General features: G+C 37.2%; 1 long non-coding RNA gene and 1 pseudogene across 2 annotated transcripts in view; one reads left to right on the top strand and one right to left on the bottom strand.

Moving 5' to 3' along the window:
• The window catches only part of LOC116092053, a 51746-nt gene extending 38570 nt beyond the window's left edge, over positions 1-13176 (bottom strand). Inside the window, exon 1 of one of the 2 annotated variants that reach the window (XR_004119162.1) lies at positions 13159-13176. This is a non-coding gene — a long non-coding RNA (uncharacterized LOC116092053). Of the gene's footprint in view, positions 1-6919; positions 7016-13158 lie in introns of those variants that run through there. The other variant, XR_004119161.1, reaches the window with a different exon arrangement.
• On the top strand, positions 11367-13325 carry LOC116092051 (annotated as a pseudogene).
• The last annotated feature ends 583 nt before the right edge of the window (positions 13326-13908 follow it).

Genomic DNA, 13908 nt, shown 5'->3' with positions numbered 1-13908 from the left:
AAAAAAGAGATGACTTCATGGTTAAGAGCACTCCCTGCTCTTCCAGCAAGAGTCCCCGGACCTACATGGCAAATGATAATTATCTGTAACTCTGGTTCTAGGGGATTCAATACTCCCTTCTGGTCTCTGAAGACACCAGAAATGTCAGTGTACACAGATATGCAAGTGGACAAAATACTCATACAAATAAAATAAAAAATATACATACTTTGGAATAAACCAAATACAGAAAGTGAAAAATCTTCTCCAAGACAAAAAGCCTAATTTTTTTTTTTTTTTTTTTTTTTTTTTTTTTGGTTTTTCGAGACAGAGTTTCTCTGTATAGCCCTGGCTGTCCTGGAACTCACTCTGTAGACCAGGCTGGCCTCAAACTCAGAAATCCACCTGCCTCTGCCTCCTAAGTGCTGGAATTAAAGGCGTGCACCACCACTGCCTGGCAAGCCTAAATACTGAATAAAGAAATTAAATCTTCCTCATACTCAAAGACTACTATAATCAATACCATAAAAATTGCTATATTACCAAATGTTGTCTAGAGATACAATACAATCCCCATAAAATCCCAATTATGCTCGTAACAGAAATGGAAAAAGCTATCCTAAAATTCATCTGGAAGGACAAAGACTCTAAGTAGCAGAAGCAATCCTCAGTAACAAAAATTGTACTGAAAGTAATGAAATACATGATTTCAGATTATACTGCAGAGCCATAGTAGCAATACAGTATGGAGGGGACAAAAAATGACATGTACAACAACAGAATAATAGGACTGAGAATAACCATATTAAGTGCCAACACCTGATTTTTGGTATGTTTTTATTTTGTTATGGTTTTACTCCTCTCTTTCCTCCCTCCAAACCTTCCCATGTACCATACCCCAGGTTTCACATCCCCACTTTGCTCTCTTTAAAATTCACAGTTACTTTTTGCAGTTTTTCACATATGTGCACACACGAGCACACACACACACACACACACACACACACACACACACCATACACATTAAATCTGCTTGGTTCCTATAATGACACTAACCTGGAAGGCAGAGATAGACAAAGTACTACAGGAGAGTAAAGTATGCTGAGAAATAGTCTTTCTCCAGGAAGATCAGCTTAGTTTTTACAATGATGCCAAAAGCCTACTCTAGTTTTTACAATGAGGCCTTGTGGTCTCTCTGCATTCCAGGTTAGCAACATTATTGAAATTGAGCAGATTTAATGTGTATTGTGTGCATGTGTGTGTGTGTGTGTGTGTGTGTGTGTGTGTGCTTGTGTGTGCACATATGTGAAAAACTGAAAAAGTAACTGTGAATTTTAAAGAGATCAAATTAGGGATGTGAAACTTGGGGTATGGTACATGGGAAGGTTTGGAGGGATGACCATCAAATGATGATGGGAAAACTGAATGTCCACATACGGAATCATGAGATCAGATCCCATGTCTTATCCTGTATAGAAATCAGTCACAAATTGTTCAAATCCTTAATGTAACACCTGAAACTGGTAGAAAAAAAAATTGAAGAAACATCTGGAAATACAGATGAAATTGGTAAAGAACAAATTTAATAAAATGTTTTTTAAATCACTTTAAGAAAAGACTATATTGGAAATGATGAGATATATACATGATGCCAACCTCTGATTACTATACACACACATACACATACATACACATACACATAAAGAAACATACACATGCACACATACACATATACATATACACACACTCACATACACACATACATACACTCACACACATGCATACATATACACACACACACATATACACATATATACACACTCACACCCATGCATACATATACATACACACATATACTCACACACACATACATACACAAATACACATATATACATGCATGCACATACACACATACACATACATACACATGCACATACACACGCACACATAGATGCACATATACACAAATACACATACTGTACTGTAATATTGCATTTTTATTTTTATACACTTTTATCTTACAGAATTTCAAACACAGGATAAAACTCATTTAAAACAATTATAAACAGATATGAGTGGACGTGTAATACACATGTATGTTGTGGATAGCCCTGGTGCTTTTTGTATTTTGATGCTAATTTTGCTTCCCCAAGAGGGCCTGCCTGGGAGGAGGAGTGAATCGCTCATGTACTCAGGTGACTTCAGGTGAACCTTCCCCTATTGAATAGATTTCAAGGAACTAATCAGTGGGTGAGTAGGCGAGACTTCTGGGTCGGAAAAGGGATGGCAGAAGAGAAGAAGAGAGTTGGCAGGTGGATGGCAGAAGAGCAAGGAGGCCAAAATGTAGGTAGTGGAGGCCCCCAATTCAGGTGGCGGATTGGTTGGGATCTGCTACCAGAGGATTTAACCTAGAAAGGCTTGTAAATTAGGGTGCTAGTTGCTGTGCCCAGCGACTGTATTACCTGTTGCTTCTAAACTAAGTTTGTGTGGCATTTTCCTTCGTGCAATGACTCAACTATGTTCCAGAGAGAGGGGTATGACAGCAAAGCATGGGTTTGCAAGACGTGCACCCCAAAAAGCCTTGGGGCTGACGTAGCCACGACCCGCCATGGGAACTTAGTGAGCCAAGTAGAGAGATTTCAGAGGCTTGGGGCCAGAAAGTCTGCCAAGAACAGACCAGTCTGCCTGCCAGTGCCAAGCCCGCCTGCCCACTGGTGCATTGCCAGCAGTAGTGTGGGTGCTTTTTTTAAGATTAAACGCTGCACATGTTTGCAATATGTGACCATGGCAATGCGAAAGACAGTATGCCTTATTTTTCTTTACTTTCTGGAAGAAGTACCAAGTGAAAGCCTTTTGTGAACTACAATATTAAATATTTTTAAGATGCCTACACTTCCCAAGATGACCTACAAATTTCACATTGCCACCATAAAAATCCCAAACCACTTCTCACTGAAAAGGAAATAAAACTACTTCTAAAATGTACATAGACCCACAAAAATGATGTGATAGTTTTAATTTATGTTATATTTTATTTTGCTCTGTTTTGTTGTTATCTTTTAGAAACCTGTGTTTTCTACTGAGAGACAGAAAGGGAGTGGATCTGAATGGGAGGAGAAGTGGGGAGGAATTGGTGGATTAGAGGGAGGGGAAACTTTAATCAGGATATAGCATATGAGAAAAGAACATATTTTCAGTAAAGGGGAAAAATTTTTTTTTAGAAAGAACAAAGTGATAGATGCTACTGAAGGCTCAACTTCATTGGAGGTAAAATATAGCCAATTTTTCAGAAAGGCTGGTAGCAGATTAAAAAAAAAAAAAACTTGTAAAGAGCTGATTTGAAAACATGGCCACAGGCTTGTATCTCTTTCAGCACTGCAGAGTTCACAGCCATAACTACACTGTTTGATGTTGGGAAAGGCTGCATCAGGCCCCAGCATTGAATTTACCACTAGTTATAAATGGTTTCAATCATTAAATAATTATTGTACAATGACCAATGTGAAGGTAAGGGATATGGCTGCAAATGCTGCTGGGAAGCAGCATTAGTGAAAGGGAAATTATTTAGCAGAGAAAAACTTCATTGTGCTAAAACCTCTATATGCTGAAATGACTGTCTCATAGGATTATCGTCTATGAGGAAACCAAAGCAATACCAAGTTTCAAGCCTTTAAGAATAAGATTATAGGAGCTGAAGGGGTTTGCAGCCCCATAGGAGGAACAACAATATGAACTAACTAGTACCCTCAGAACTCCCAGGGACTAAACCACCAACCAAAGAGTACACATGGTGGGACTCACGGCTCCAGATGCATATGTATAGCAGAGGATGGCCTAGTCGGACATCAATGGGAGGAGAGGTCCTTGGTCCTATGAAGGCTCTATGCCCCACTATAGAAGAATGCAAGGGCCAGGAAGCGGGAGAGGTGAGGCTGGTGAGCAGGGGGAGCAGGGAGGGAATAGGGTTTTTTTGTTTTTTTTGTTTGTTTGTTTGTTTTGTTTTGTTTTTTTCAGAATGGGAAACAGGAAAAGGGAGAACATTTGAAATGTAAATAAAGAAAATATCTAATTAAAAAAAGAGTAAGATGATACTTGTGTTTGTGGCTATTGTTACAGATTACAAACTGATATTCTGGAATCTGGAACAAGGAAAGCTCTCAGGCTTTTTACATGTCCATAATTAGTCACAGGTACTACAGTGCAGTAACAGAGCACTGCTGGCCCAGATCCTCTGCCATGAAATCACAAAGCTTCTGTAAGGCAAAGGATGTGGTCAATAGGACAAAACGGCAACCAAAAGATTGGGAAAACATATTTATGAACCCTACATCAGAGAGGGGGCTAATATCCAATATATCCAAAGAACTCAAGAAGTTAGACTCCAGACAACCAAATAACCCTATTAAAAAATGGGGACAGAGCTAAACAAAGAATTCTCAACTCAGGAATATCGAATGGCTGAGAAGCACCTAAAGAAATGTTGAATATCCTTAGTCATCAGGGTAATATAAATCAAAACAACCCTGAGAGCCTACCTCACAACAGTCAGAATGGCTAAGATCAAAAACTCAGGTGACAGCAGATGCTGGCTAGGATGTGGAGAAAGAGGAATACTCCTTCATTGCAGGTGGGATTGCAAGCTGGTGCAACCACTCTGGAAATCAGTTTGGAGGTTCCTCAGAAAATTGGACATAGTTCTACCTGAGGACCCAGCTATAGCATTCCTGAGCATATACCTAGATGTTCTAACATGTAATAAGGACACATGCTCCACTATGTTTATAGCATCCTTATTTATAATAGCCAGAAGGTGGAAACAACCAGATGTCCCTCAACAGAGGAATGGATACAGAAAATGTGGTACATTTACACAATGGAGTACTACTCAGCTATTAAAAACAATGAATTTATGAAATTCTTAGGGAAATGGATGGATCTGGAGAATATCATCCTGAGTGAGGTAACCCAATCACAAAAGAACATACTTGGTATGCACTCATTGATAAGTAGATATTAGTCCAAAAGCTAGGAAGACCCAAAATACAATCTACAAACCACAAGAAACTCAAGAAGAAGAAAGACAAATGAGAGGATACTTCAATCCTTCTAGAAGGGGGAACAAAATACCCATGGAAGGAGTTGCAGAGACAAACTATGAAGCAAAGACTAAATGAAGGACAATCCAGAAACTGCTCTACCTGGGAATCCTTCCCATATTTAATCACCAAACCCAGACACTATTGTGGATGCCAGCAAGTGCTGGCTAAAAGGAGTGCAATATAGCTGTCTCCTGAGAGGCTCTGCCAGTGCCCGACTAATACAGAAGTAGAGGTTCACAGCCATCTATTGGACTGAGCACAGGGTCCCCAATGAAGGAGCTAGAGAAAGGATCCAAGGAGCTGAAGGGTTTGCAGCCCCTTAGGATGAACAACAATATGAACTAACTAGTACTCTCAGAGCTCCCAGGGTCTAAACCACCAACCAAAGAGTATACATGGTGGGACTCATGGCTCCAGCTGCATATGTAGCAGAGAATGGCCTTGTTGGTCACCAATGGGAGGAGAGGCCCTTTGTCCTGTGAAGGCTTTATGCCCCAGTGTAGGGGAATGCCAGGGCCAGGAATTATGAGAGGGTTGGTGAGCAGGGGAAGGTGGTAGGGAACAGGGTTTTTTTTCGGAGGGGAAACTGGGAAAGAAGATAGCATTTGAAATGTAAATAAAGAAAATTTCTAATAAAAAATAAAAATAAAATAAATGAAAAAATAAAGGAAAATATCAAAGGTAAACTCCAAAAAAAGAGAGAGAAAAACCTATAAAGAAAACATTTTCTTGTGGATATAACATGTTTGTGATATTACAAGAGTCAAAAGACTTAAAAGTTTATAAAATAAAAATTACAGTATGCTAATCATTAGTTACTATTATTTGTGTTTTTAATAAAATTTGTGTGGCCCAAGTAGACAATATTTATAAAGTCTGAACTAGTGGAAGTAACATTTAGGACATTGACAGGCACCCACCTATTATTCAATGACTCATTTAAAAACCACTTCATGGTAAATATCCTAGTCTGAATTTTAAGTTTTGTTTCTGCTGTTATAATAAACACAACAATCAAACCAACTTGAGTGGGAAGGGGTTTATTTCAGCTAACACTTCCAGCTCACAGTCTACCACTAGCATCAACCAAGGGAAGAACTTCAAGCAAGATCTGAATCAGAGACCTTAGAGGATCAATGATTACTGGATAGTTCACCCTAAGTCACAGTCAGAGACCATTTTATATAACTAGGCCCATCCATACATACTTGAGGCCTAGACCCTCATACATAGATTAGCAATCAAGAAAATGCCTGTGAGTCAATCTGATGGAAACACTGTTTCAAGTGAGACTCCTTCCTTCAACTTATATCTAGTTAAAAACCAATATTAGCCATCACAGCAAGTTATCATGTTTGATTTTTATATTGTACTTTAATGTACTTTTTCTGCATCTATATGTTTATATGTACAAATAATTATAATGTATTACAGTTTACAAAAGTTCAGTATTTAGTTTGGTAACATGGCTTTGTAAACCTACAAGCAGTAGGCTAAGCCATGCAGCTCAAGTATGTGGCAAACTATATCAGCCATGGGAGTGTAGCTACATTCTGGTGTTTGTCTGACAGTGAAATCACCTCACGATACATTGCTCATCATTTAATGATGTGGTTTCATACTCACATAAATGTCTTAAATCAACAATTAGGCTTTTAAAATGTTAAGGGGACAAAATCTGTGTTCTTACCACACACAGGAGATACTGGAAAACTTTTGGAGTTGATGAGTATGATTATTATTATTATGATCATAGTTGATACTTAATGGATACAGTATGTCCCCAAAACATCAGTCATATTTGTTAAGTGTGCACATTTCTGTTTATCAATTGTATATACCTTAGTAAGGATGTTTGGGGAAGAGATGAGACGTAGCTCGTAGCTCTGTGGTAGAACACTTACTTAGTACGTACAAGATTCTAGGACTGATCCTCAGCCCTGTGAAACCTATAAGTTGAGAAGAAAATAAAGGGAGTTGTCTAGGAGTAGAGCAAATAAAGTCAAGAATAATTTAAATTGAATTCTCATTAGATTTTATACATATATATATATATATGTATATGGCTATTGATTGTGAGAAAAATAAGATAATTGAATGCTGAAATACAAAAGCAACATGCATTTTTAAAAGGAGTAATCACAGATATTAGGAATACAAAAACATGACATATAAAAACAATTATCAAAATTATAGAAGAACAGTGACATTTATCCTCATTATATTAGTAAAATGTTAGAAGCAGTTTGCATGTCTGACAATGGAAAAGGAGCAAATTAAACAGATTCAGAAATTTGGTTTTCAGAAAAACCTAATGCAACTACAAGAGAGACTGAGACTTCTCCGTACTGACATGCTTAGGTCAGCCAGAACATTAAGTAAAACGCAAGCTGCAAAGCACTGTGAAAAATATGATCATCTGTAAGCAGTAGTATAAAAATATAAATATTAATATGTTTAAAACACAATGCATCGCTTGTAGCTTGCTGAATAACAAGATGTAGGGGCACGGATGATCTCAAAGAAGAAAACAAAAACACTACAATCACTCTTGGAGAAGTGTGTGGTTTTTATTCTATGGTACTTCTGTATTTCAAAATTATTATCGTATGACTGACTTGCTACTCAAAGAGAAAGAAAGGAGTGCAAAGAATGACAGAAATTGGAAATAATGCCGAAATGGTGCCAGAAGAAAAGGAGGAAGAGAAGAAGAGGTAGGGAAGAGAGGAAAAAAGGGAAGAAGAGCGATTAAAGAAGTAATCCAGGAAAAGAGTAAGGAGAGAGGGAGGGAGGGAAAAAGGAAATAAATTGAAATATATCAAAAATCAGGCAAACAGACTAATGAAATTACCCCAAAAGCAAACTTTGTCCCCTCAGGAACATTCCCATTTTCTGCAGGGAATAACAGATGAACTGCTTGCTGTTTATTCACTTCCATCTCAGCTCCTGGAGCCTCATTTCATTTCAGTACTAATCCCTTAGGCCCAAACTATTCTCTTCCTGCTGGGACGACCCACAGAGAAAGGCTTAGGTAGGCAATTACCTTAGCCAGCTGCAGAAAAGGACTCTGCCAGGCCAGGCAAGGTAAGCAAATCCTATCAAGAGCACAACCATACTGCTCTGCAGTATGATCAAGAAACTGCAAATGCAACAAGCCAGATGCAGAATCCAGCCTAATTCTCCCAAATTCAGGAAGCAACTCGTCATCCCTGGTGATGTAATGTAATGGAGTGAGAGTTTTGAATTGGCTGAGTGTTGCCTAGGAAAGTCAGTGAATGAGGGAGTAAGATAGTGAACTTCTCAGTTCGTTAACCAGACATTCAATACGGTATGCTGTTTTGGTGTGGACTCCTGTTCTGGAAACTTAATGCATTTCTCAAATGAACCTTACACCCCTGTAAAGCCTGCTTTATCTTTCCGTCTTACTGTTTTATTTTTATTTTGAAAGTGTATAGATGCACAGGAAGTTGAAAAGATAGTGCAGAGAGCTCCAACAAAGCCTATGGTTCTCTGTAATAGTTAACATCTTGTACATTACACTATGACACCAGAGTCAAAACTTTGATGCTACAGTGTATGAGTCTATCAGATTGTCATTTGAGTGAACTCATACAAGCAACATACAGATCAATATACAGGGTATTCCATCACGGATCTTGTGTTTTATACAAACTATTCTCTTCTAATCATAGACATATCACCTCTTCCTATTTGTATTTCTAAGTCCCACTAATCACTAACTTATTCCTTATCTCTACAATTTTGCCATTTTTATAATGTTATGAAACAGAAATTATACAATATGTGAACTGTGCATATTGGAAATAAGCTTTTTCATTGGCTCAGCAAAGAGGCATTGAAGTTTATACAAATTGCTTCATTTACCAACAGTGCAATCATTCTTTTTAAGTACTATTCCACACTATGGTTATTCAGTGTTTGCTTCACCAGATTATCTATTATTGAGCATTTGGGTTAGTGGGATCCATTACAAGTGCATATTATGACAACTTCTTTACCTGTTTTTTCTGTGGAGTAAGTCTTGTGCAAAACAAACCAGAAAAACACAAGCAGTGCCATGTGGTCATCATACATTTAGAATTCCAGAAAACTACAAAACTTTTCTTCAGGTGATTTACCGTGGTGCAGTCCCACCAACAGTTCTGAGATATTTAGTAATTGTACATTGTTCTTGGTATTTGGTATTGTATTATTTTTTGTTTTGGCAATCATAATATGTATTAACACCATACAATATTGTTGTTAATATGATGATTTTATCATATTCATTATTTGTGGGTCCATAATAGGAAATTGGAAATACTCCAGTTGTTTATTTATGATTCATAATGAAGTCTAGTGGAATACTTGTTTATGTATCTTACTAATTTTCTAACTTAATTTTTCAAAGCTTTAAGTTTGAGAGTTCCCTAATGTGAAGTCTAGCATTGTATATGTCTATTACAAAATCTTCCTTAGACGATAGCATGCTTTTTCCTTCTCTGAACCAGATCTTTGGGCCAAAATGTGAATTTTTATAAATATTCAATGTGTTTGCTTATTTTAATGAATTTTGCTTTTAAAGTCATGAACTTTAAAAACTAAAGAACTCTTCATTGAGCCCTGGGACATGCTTTCTGTCCTCTGTTCCTCTCTAGAATTCTTGTGATTTTAATTTTGCATATAAATTATTGCATATATATTATATATATATGTACTATTTGGGTTAAATAATTGTACATAGCATAATATTTGCATTGATTTCATCACATTTCCCATGGACTGCTAGATATTCCAAAGTCTTCTGTTAAAATGAACAAACACTATTCTCTGCAGCTTTGTTCAAGTTAGGCAGGCTGAACCTATGAATATCTATTCTTTAGTTCTCTACTCTGCTTTATATATGTGTCTATCTTTCCACCGACATTAACACTGGCACTATGGCTAGAATACAGGTATTCATATCAAGTGGATTGATCTGCATATGCCACTTTCTCAGAATTACTTTAGCTATTCTAACAACTTTTCCATTCCACACACATCTTAAAATATCCTGGTCTATGTTTCAAAAAGAATCTTGCACGACTTGATGTAAATTATGTTATACTTGTGTCTCAGTATGGTGTTTTGTTTCATTGAGTTCCTAACATGTGAATGTGCCTTGTCTCTATATTTAGGCCTTTTAGGGTTTTTTTTTTTCACCAATTTTTTTCTATCTTCAGCATCCCAAAACTACACAAATAAATACAAATTATGTATTTCATTTGTGGGTTATTTTAAATTATATACACAGTTTTAAGTACTGAGATTAGACTAGATTGGCTTTATTTAAAATATTTTGATAACGGCCCGTTTTCTTATTATATTCTATTGGGAAATGTCTCCACCACATACACAAAAGAAATAATTCATATTGGGTCTATTCTTTCCTGACTCATATGATTTATCTGTTGAATGGGGGGAAGACTGCTCTTAGCTCTCGAATGTGTGTCTGTAATTTTATATCTTTTACTAGGACACACAATGACCAAAACCGAAGTGGCAAACAGCACCACCCTACCTACAGAGCTCTTTATATTTTATTCTTTTATTGAAAGTACATTTTTTTTCACACACTTTCTGATTATGGTTTCCTCTTCTTCTACTCCTCCCAAGTTCTTCCCACCTCCCACAATCTGAACTATAGTGTAATTTAAATGGACCTATTCTAGATCTCCCTGGTCATTGCTTTTCCTCGCAAGGAACAATCTGCTTTGAAGGGCTCCATTTTGCTTATTTTCTGACACATTTGGATGAGAAAATAATTTCCTAGAATTTACTCATTTCAGCCCTCATTAAACTAGAACTGAAGGGATCATTGTCTTCCTCATTCATTTTCTATGTCCTATAATGCTTCTTTCTCAAGGAATGTACCAGAGAAGCCAATGAACACTGACATACACTTCCACATTCTATTGCTGATGGTAAGTTGTTCCTGACCACTTTCTCTGTGATGACACAAAACTTATTAGAGTTACTGATTAAAAAAAAATAATGCGGTGCTCTACTGATGTTCTGGGGGCATGGGATTTTTTTTTCTATAGGTCACATTGTGACATATCACATATATACAAAAATGAACAAAATGACAAAGCAAAAAGTTGTGATGTAATTTAATAGTTAACTTTTAGTAGCCTGGGGTTGTGAATATTGCTCAAGGGTAAAGTGTTTGCCTTGAGTATGTAGCCCTGAGTTCAAAACTGCACAGTGCCAAAAGTCTCTTTGACTTATCAAACACAAGAAGATACAAGACCAGCTGCAGGGAAAGCTTAGAGCATCAGCTAGACTTAGGCTGCTGAATCCTCCAGAGGTGGTAAGAGGGTTTAAAGGAAGTTTAAGGGTCATGGCACTGAATCACAGAGTTTGAAATTTCACACTATATTTCTTTCTTAAAAAGCTCATATTGGCTCTATACTTTCCAGATCAACAGAGGAAAACAAAAGTTGTTACTATTTAAAATAAGATATCATAAGTGCTAAACTGTTGCCACACGATTTTTTAATAACACAGACTTAAAAGGGAAATGCCATGGGAAGTGCCAGTTTATCTATCTTAGAAGATATCCATTTGTGAAGCAGACTCTTTAGATGATAGTTGGCAAAAAGATAACATTAAATCATTGTGATAAAAATTATAAAAAAATGTGGAGTGTATGTATCAGAACCTTTTCCTTGCATAGATTCATTCTAATAGCAGAATTCAATTGATTAAAAGAGGAAATGAATAAGGAAAGCTATAAATTATTTTAAAAGAAAAAATTAAATTTTGATATAAATGTATGTAAACATAAAAACTTATTACATGAGAAAGCTATGTCAACCTAGATTTTTTTTTTTTAGATTTATACATTAAAAGCCAGCATTCTTCTATCAAATATGTTTTATTTCAAAATGAACTCCTGGCTCAAATACATAGATGATGTAATAGCCTCTTATCCTAGATACAGATCAAAATTGCTCATATTTATCATGAACACCTAGGTCAAAAAATTAATGTGAGTGACTAAGAGCCCAGCTTTTAAGAGTGCTTGCTACTCTTGCAGAGGACCTGGGTTAGGTTCTCAGCATGCATGGGTCTGCACACAACTGTCTATGACTTATGACTCCAGTAGAGGATTCTAGCACCTTCTTTGGGTGTCAGTGAGCACTTGTATGCATGTGATGTGCATATATATAAAGTAATGTGAAAAATCAGAATCCTTTAACTTTATGAAGTCCTAATTTTTCCCTCTTGTCTAAGTTTCCTTCAGACTCTTGTTAATCATGATACCAAGAAATGCCACCAAAGTCACTGACTTCTGTCTTCTGGGATTTGGAGTCCAGCAAAATACTCAGAGTATCCTCTTCGTTGTATTTCTTGTGATCTATGTAACATCCATAGTGGGCAACACTGGGATGATCCTCCTCATCAACACCAACTCCAGACTTCAGACTCCCATGTACTTCTTCCTACAAAACCTGGCTATTGTTGATATCTGCTACACATCTGCCATCACTCCCAAGATGCTACAGAGCTTCATGGTAGAAGACTGTTCCATATCATATACAGGATGTGTAATACAGCTGTTGGTCTATGCCACATTTGCAACCATTGACAGTTACCTCCTAGCTGTTATGGCAGTGGACCGGTATATGGCAATCTGTAAGCCCCTTCGCTATCCCATAATTATGTTTCGACAAGTCTGCATACAACTGGTAGCTTTCTTATCTCATAGGATCAATAAATTCCTCTGTGCACACAGGATTTACATTCTCACTGTCTTATTGTAATTCTAAAAATATCAATCACTTTTTCTGTGATGTTGTCCCAATCATCAGTCTTTCATGCTCCAACATTGATATTAATATCATGCTACTTATTGTTTTTGTTGGATTTAACTTGACATTCAATGTGTTGGTCATTATCTTCTCCTACATATACATCATGGCCGCCATCTTAAAGATGTCCTCTACTGCAGGGAGAAAGAAAACCTTCTCCACGTGTGCCTCCCACCTGACAGCAGTCACCATTTTCTATGGAACCCTTGCTTACATGTACTTACAGCCTCATTCAGACAATTCTGAGGAGAATATGAAAGTGGCCTCTGTGTTCTATGGCATTGTGATTCCCATGCTGAACCCTCTGATCTATAGCTTGAGAAACAAGGAAGTCAAAGAGGGTTTTAAAGCAATGAGCAGAAGGATCTTAAGATTGAGATCAAATCCTTGATATAGGGTCCATCAAAGTGTCTCATGGACATGTGTTTCCACAATGTAATAATTCTGCAACTGAATGTTGGGGTTGGCCTGGTGCTCTTATGTTATGTATTCAAATGCTAAATTTTGTACCCTTTGATCTGGTGGCCCCAAAAGCAAATTCTCATGTACATCAGCTTTTGTTGTGCAAACCTAGCTCCCCAAGTTAATTGGTCAATAAAAAGTTAAAGCCTGTGATTAGGCATAGAGATAGGCAGGATTTCCTGGGAGGGAGAAAGAAACTCTGGGAAAAAGAAAGAGGAAAGTCTTTTTACCCAGAGACATGAGGGGAGAGAGACATGCCTGAGGACCTGGAAGGCATAGCTAGTCATGTTGCTGAATGGTGATAGATGGTAGAGTTAACATAACTAAGCTAGCTGAGAGTCTTCCCACCCAGGCCTAAGCATTGAAATATTAATAAGGTCTCTGTGTGGTTATTTGGAGTACTAGCTGGTTAAAGAATAACTGCCACCTTATTCATTTCCAGTATGAATTAATATTTACAGAGTATCAATAGTCATTTTTACAACTAAAAGCATGGTCCGCTATGAACCAGT

The sequence above is a fragment of the Mastomys coucha genome, unplaced genomic scaffold, assembly GCF_008632895.1.
Source record: "Mastomys coucha isolate ucsf_1 unplaced genomic scaffold, UCSF_Mcou_1 pScaffold15, whole genome shotgun sequence".
In the NCBI taxonomy this organism is placed as follows: Eukaryota; Metazoa; Chordata; class Mammalia; order Rodentia; family Muridae; genus Mastomys; species Mastomys coucha.
Note: the sequence above shows the minus strand (reverse complement) of the source record. Positions and strands in the feature narration are given on the sequence as shown.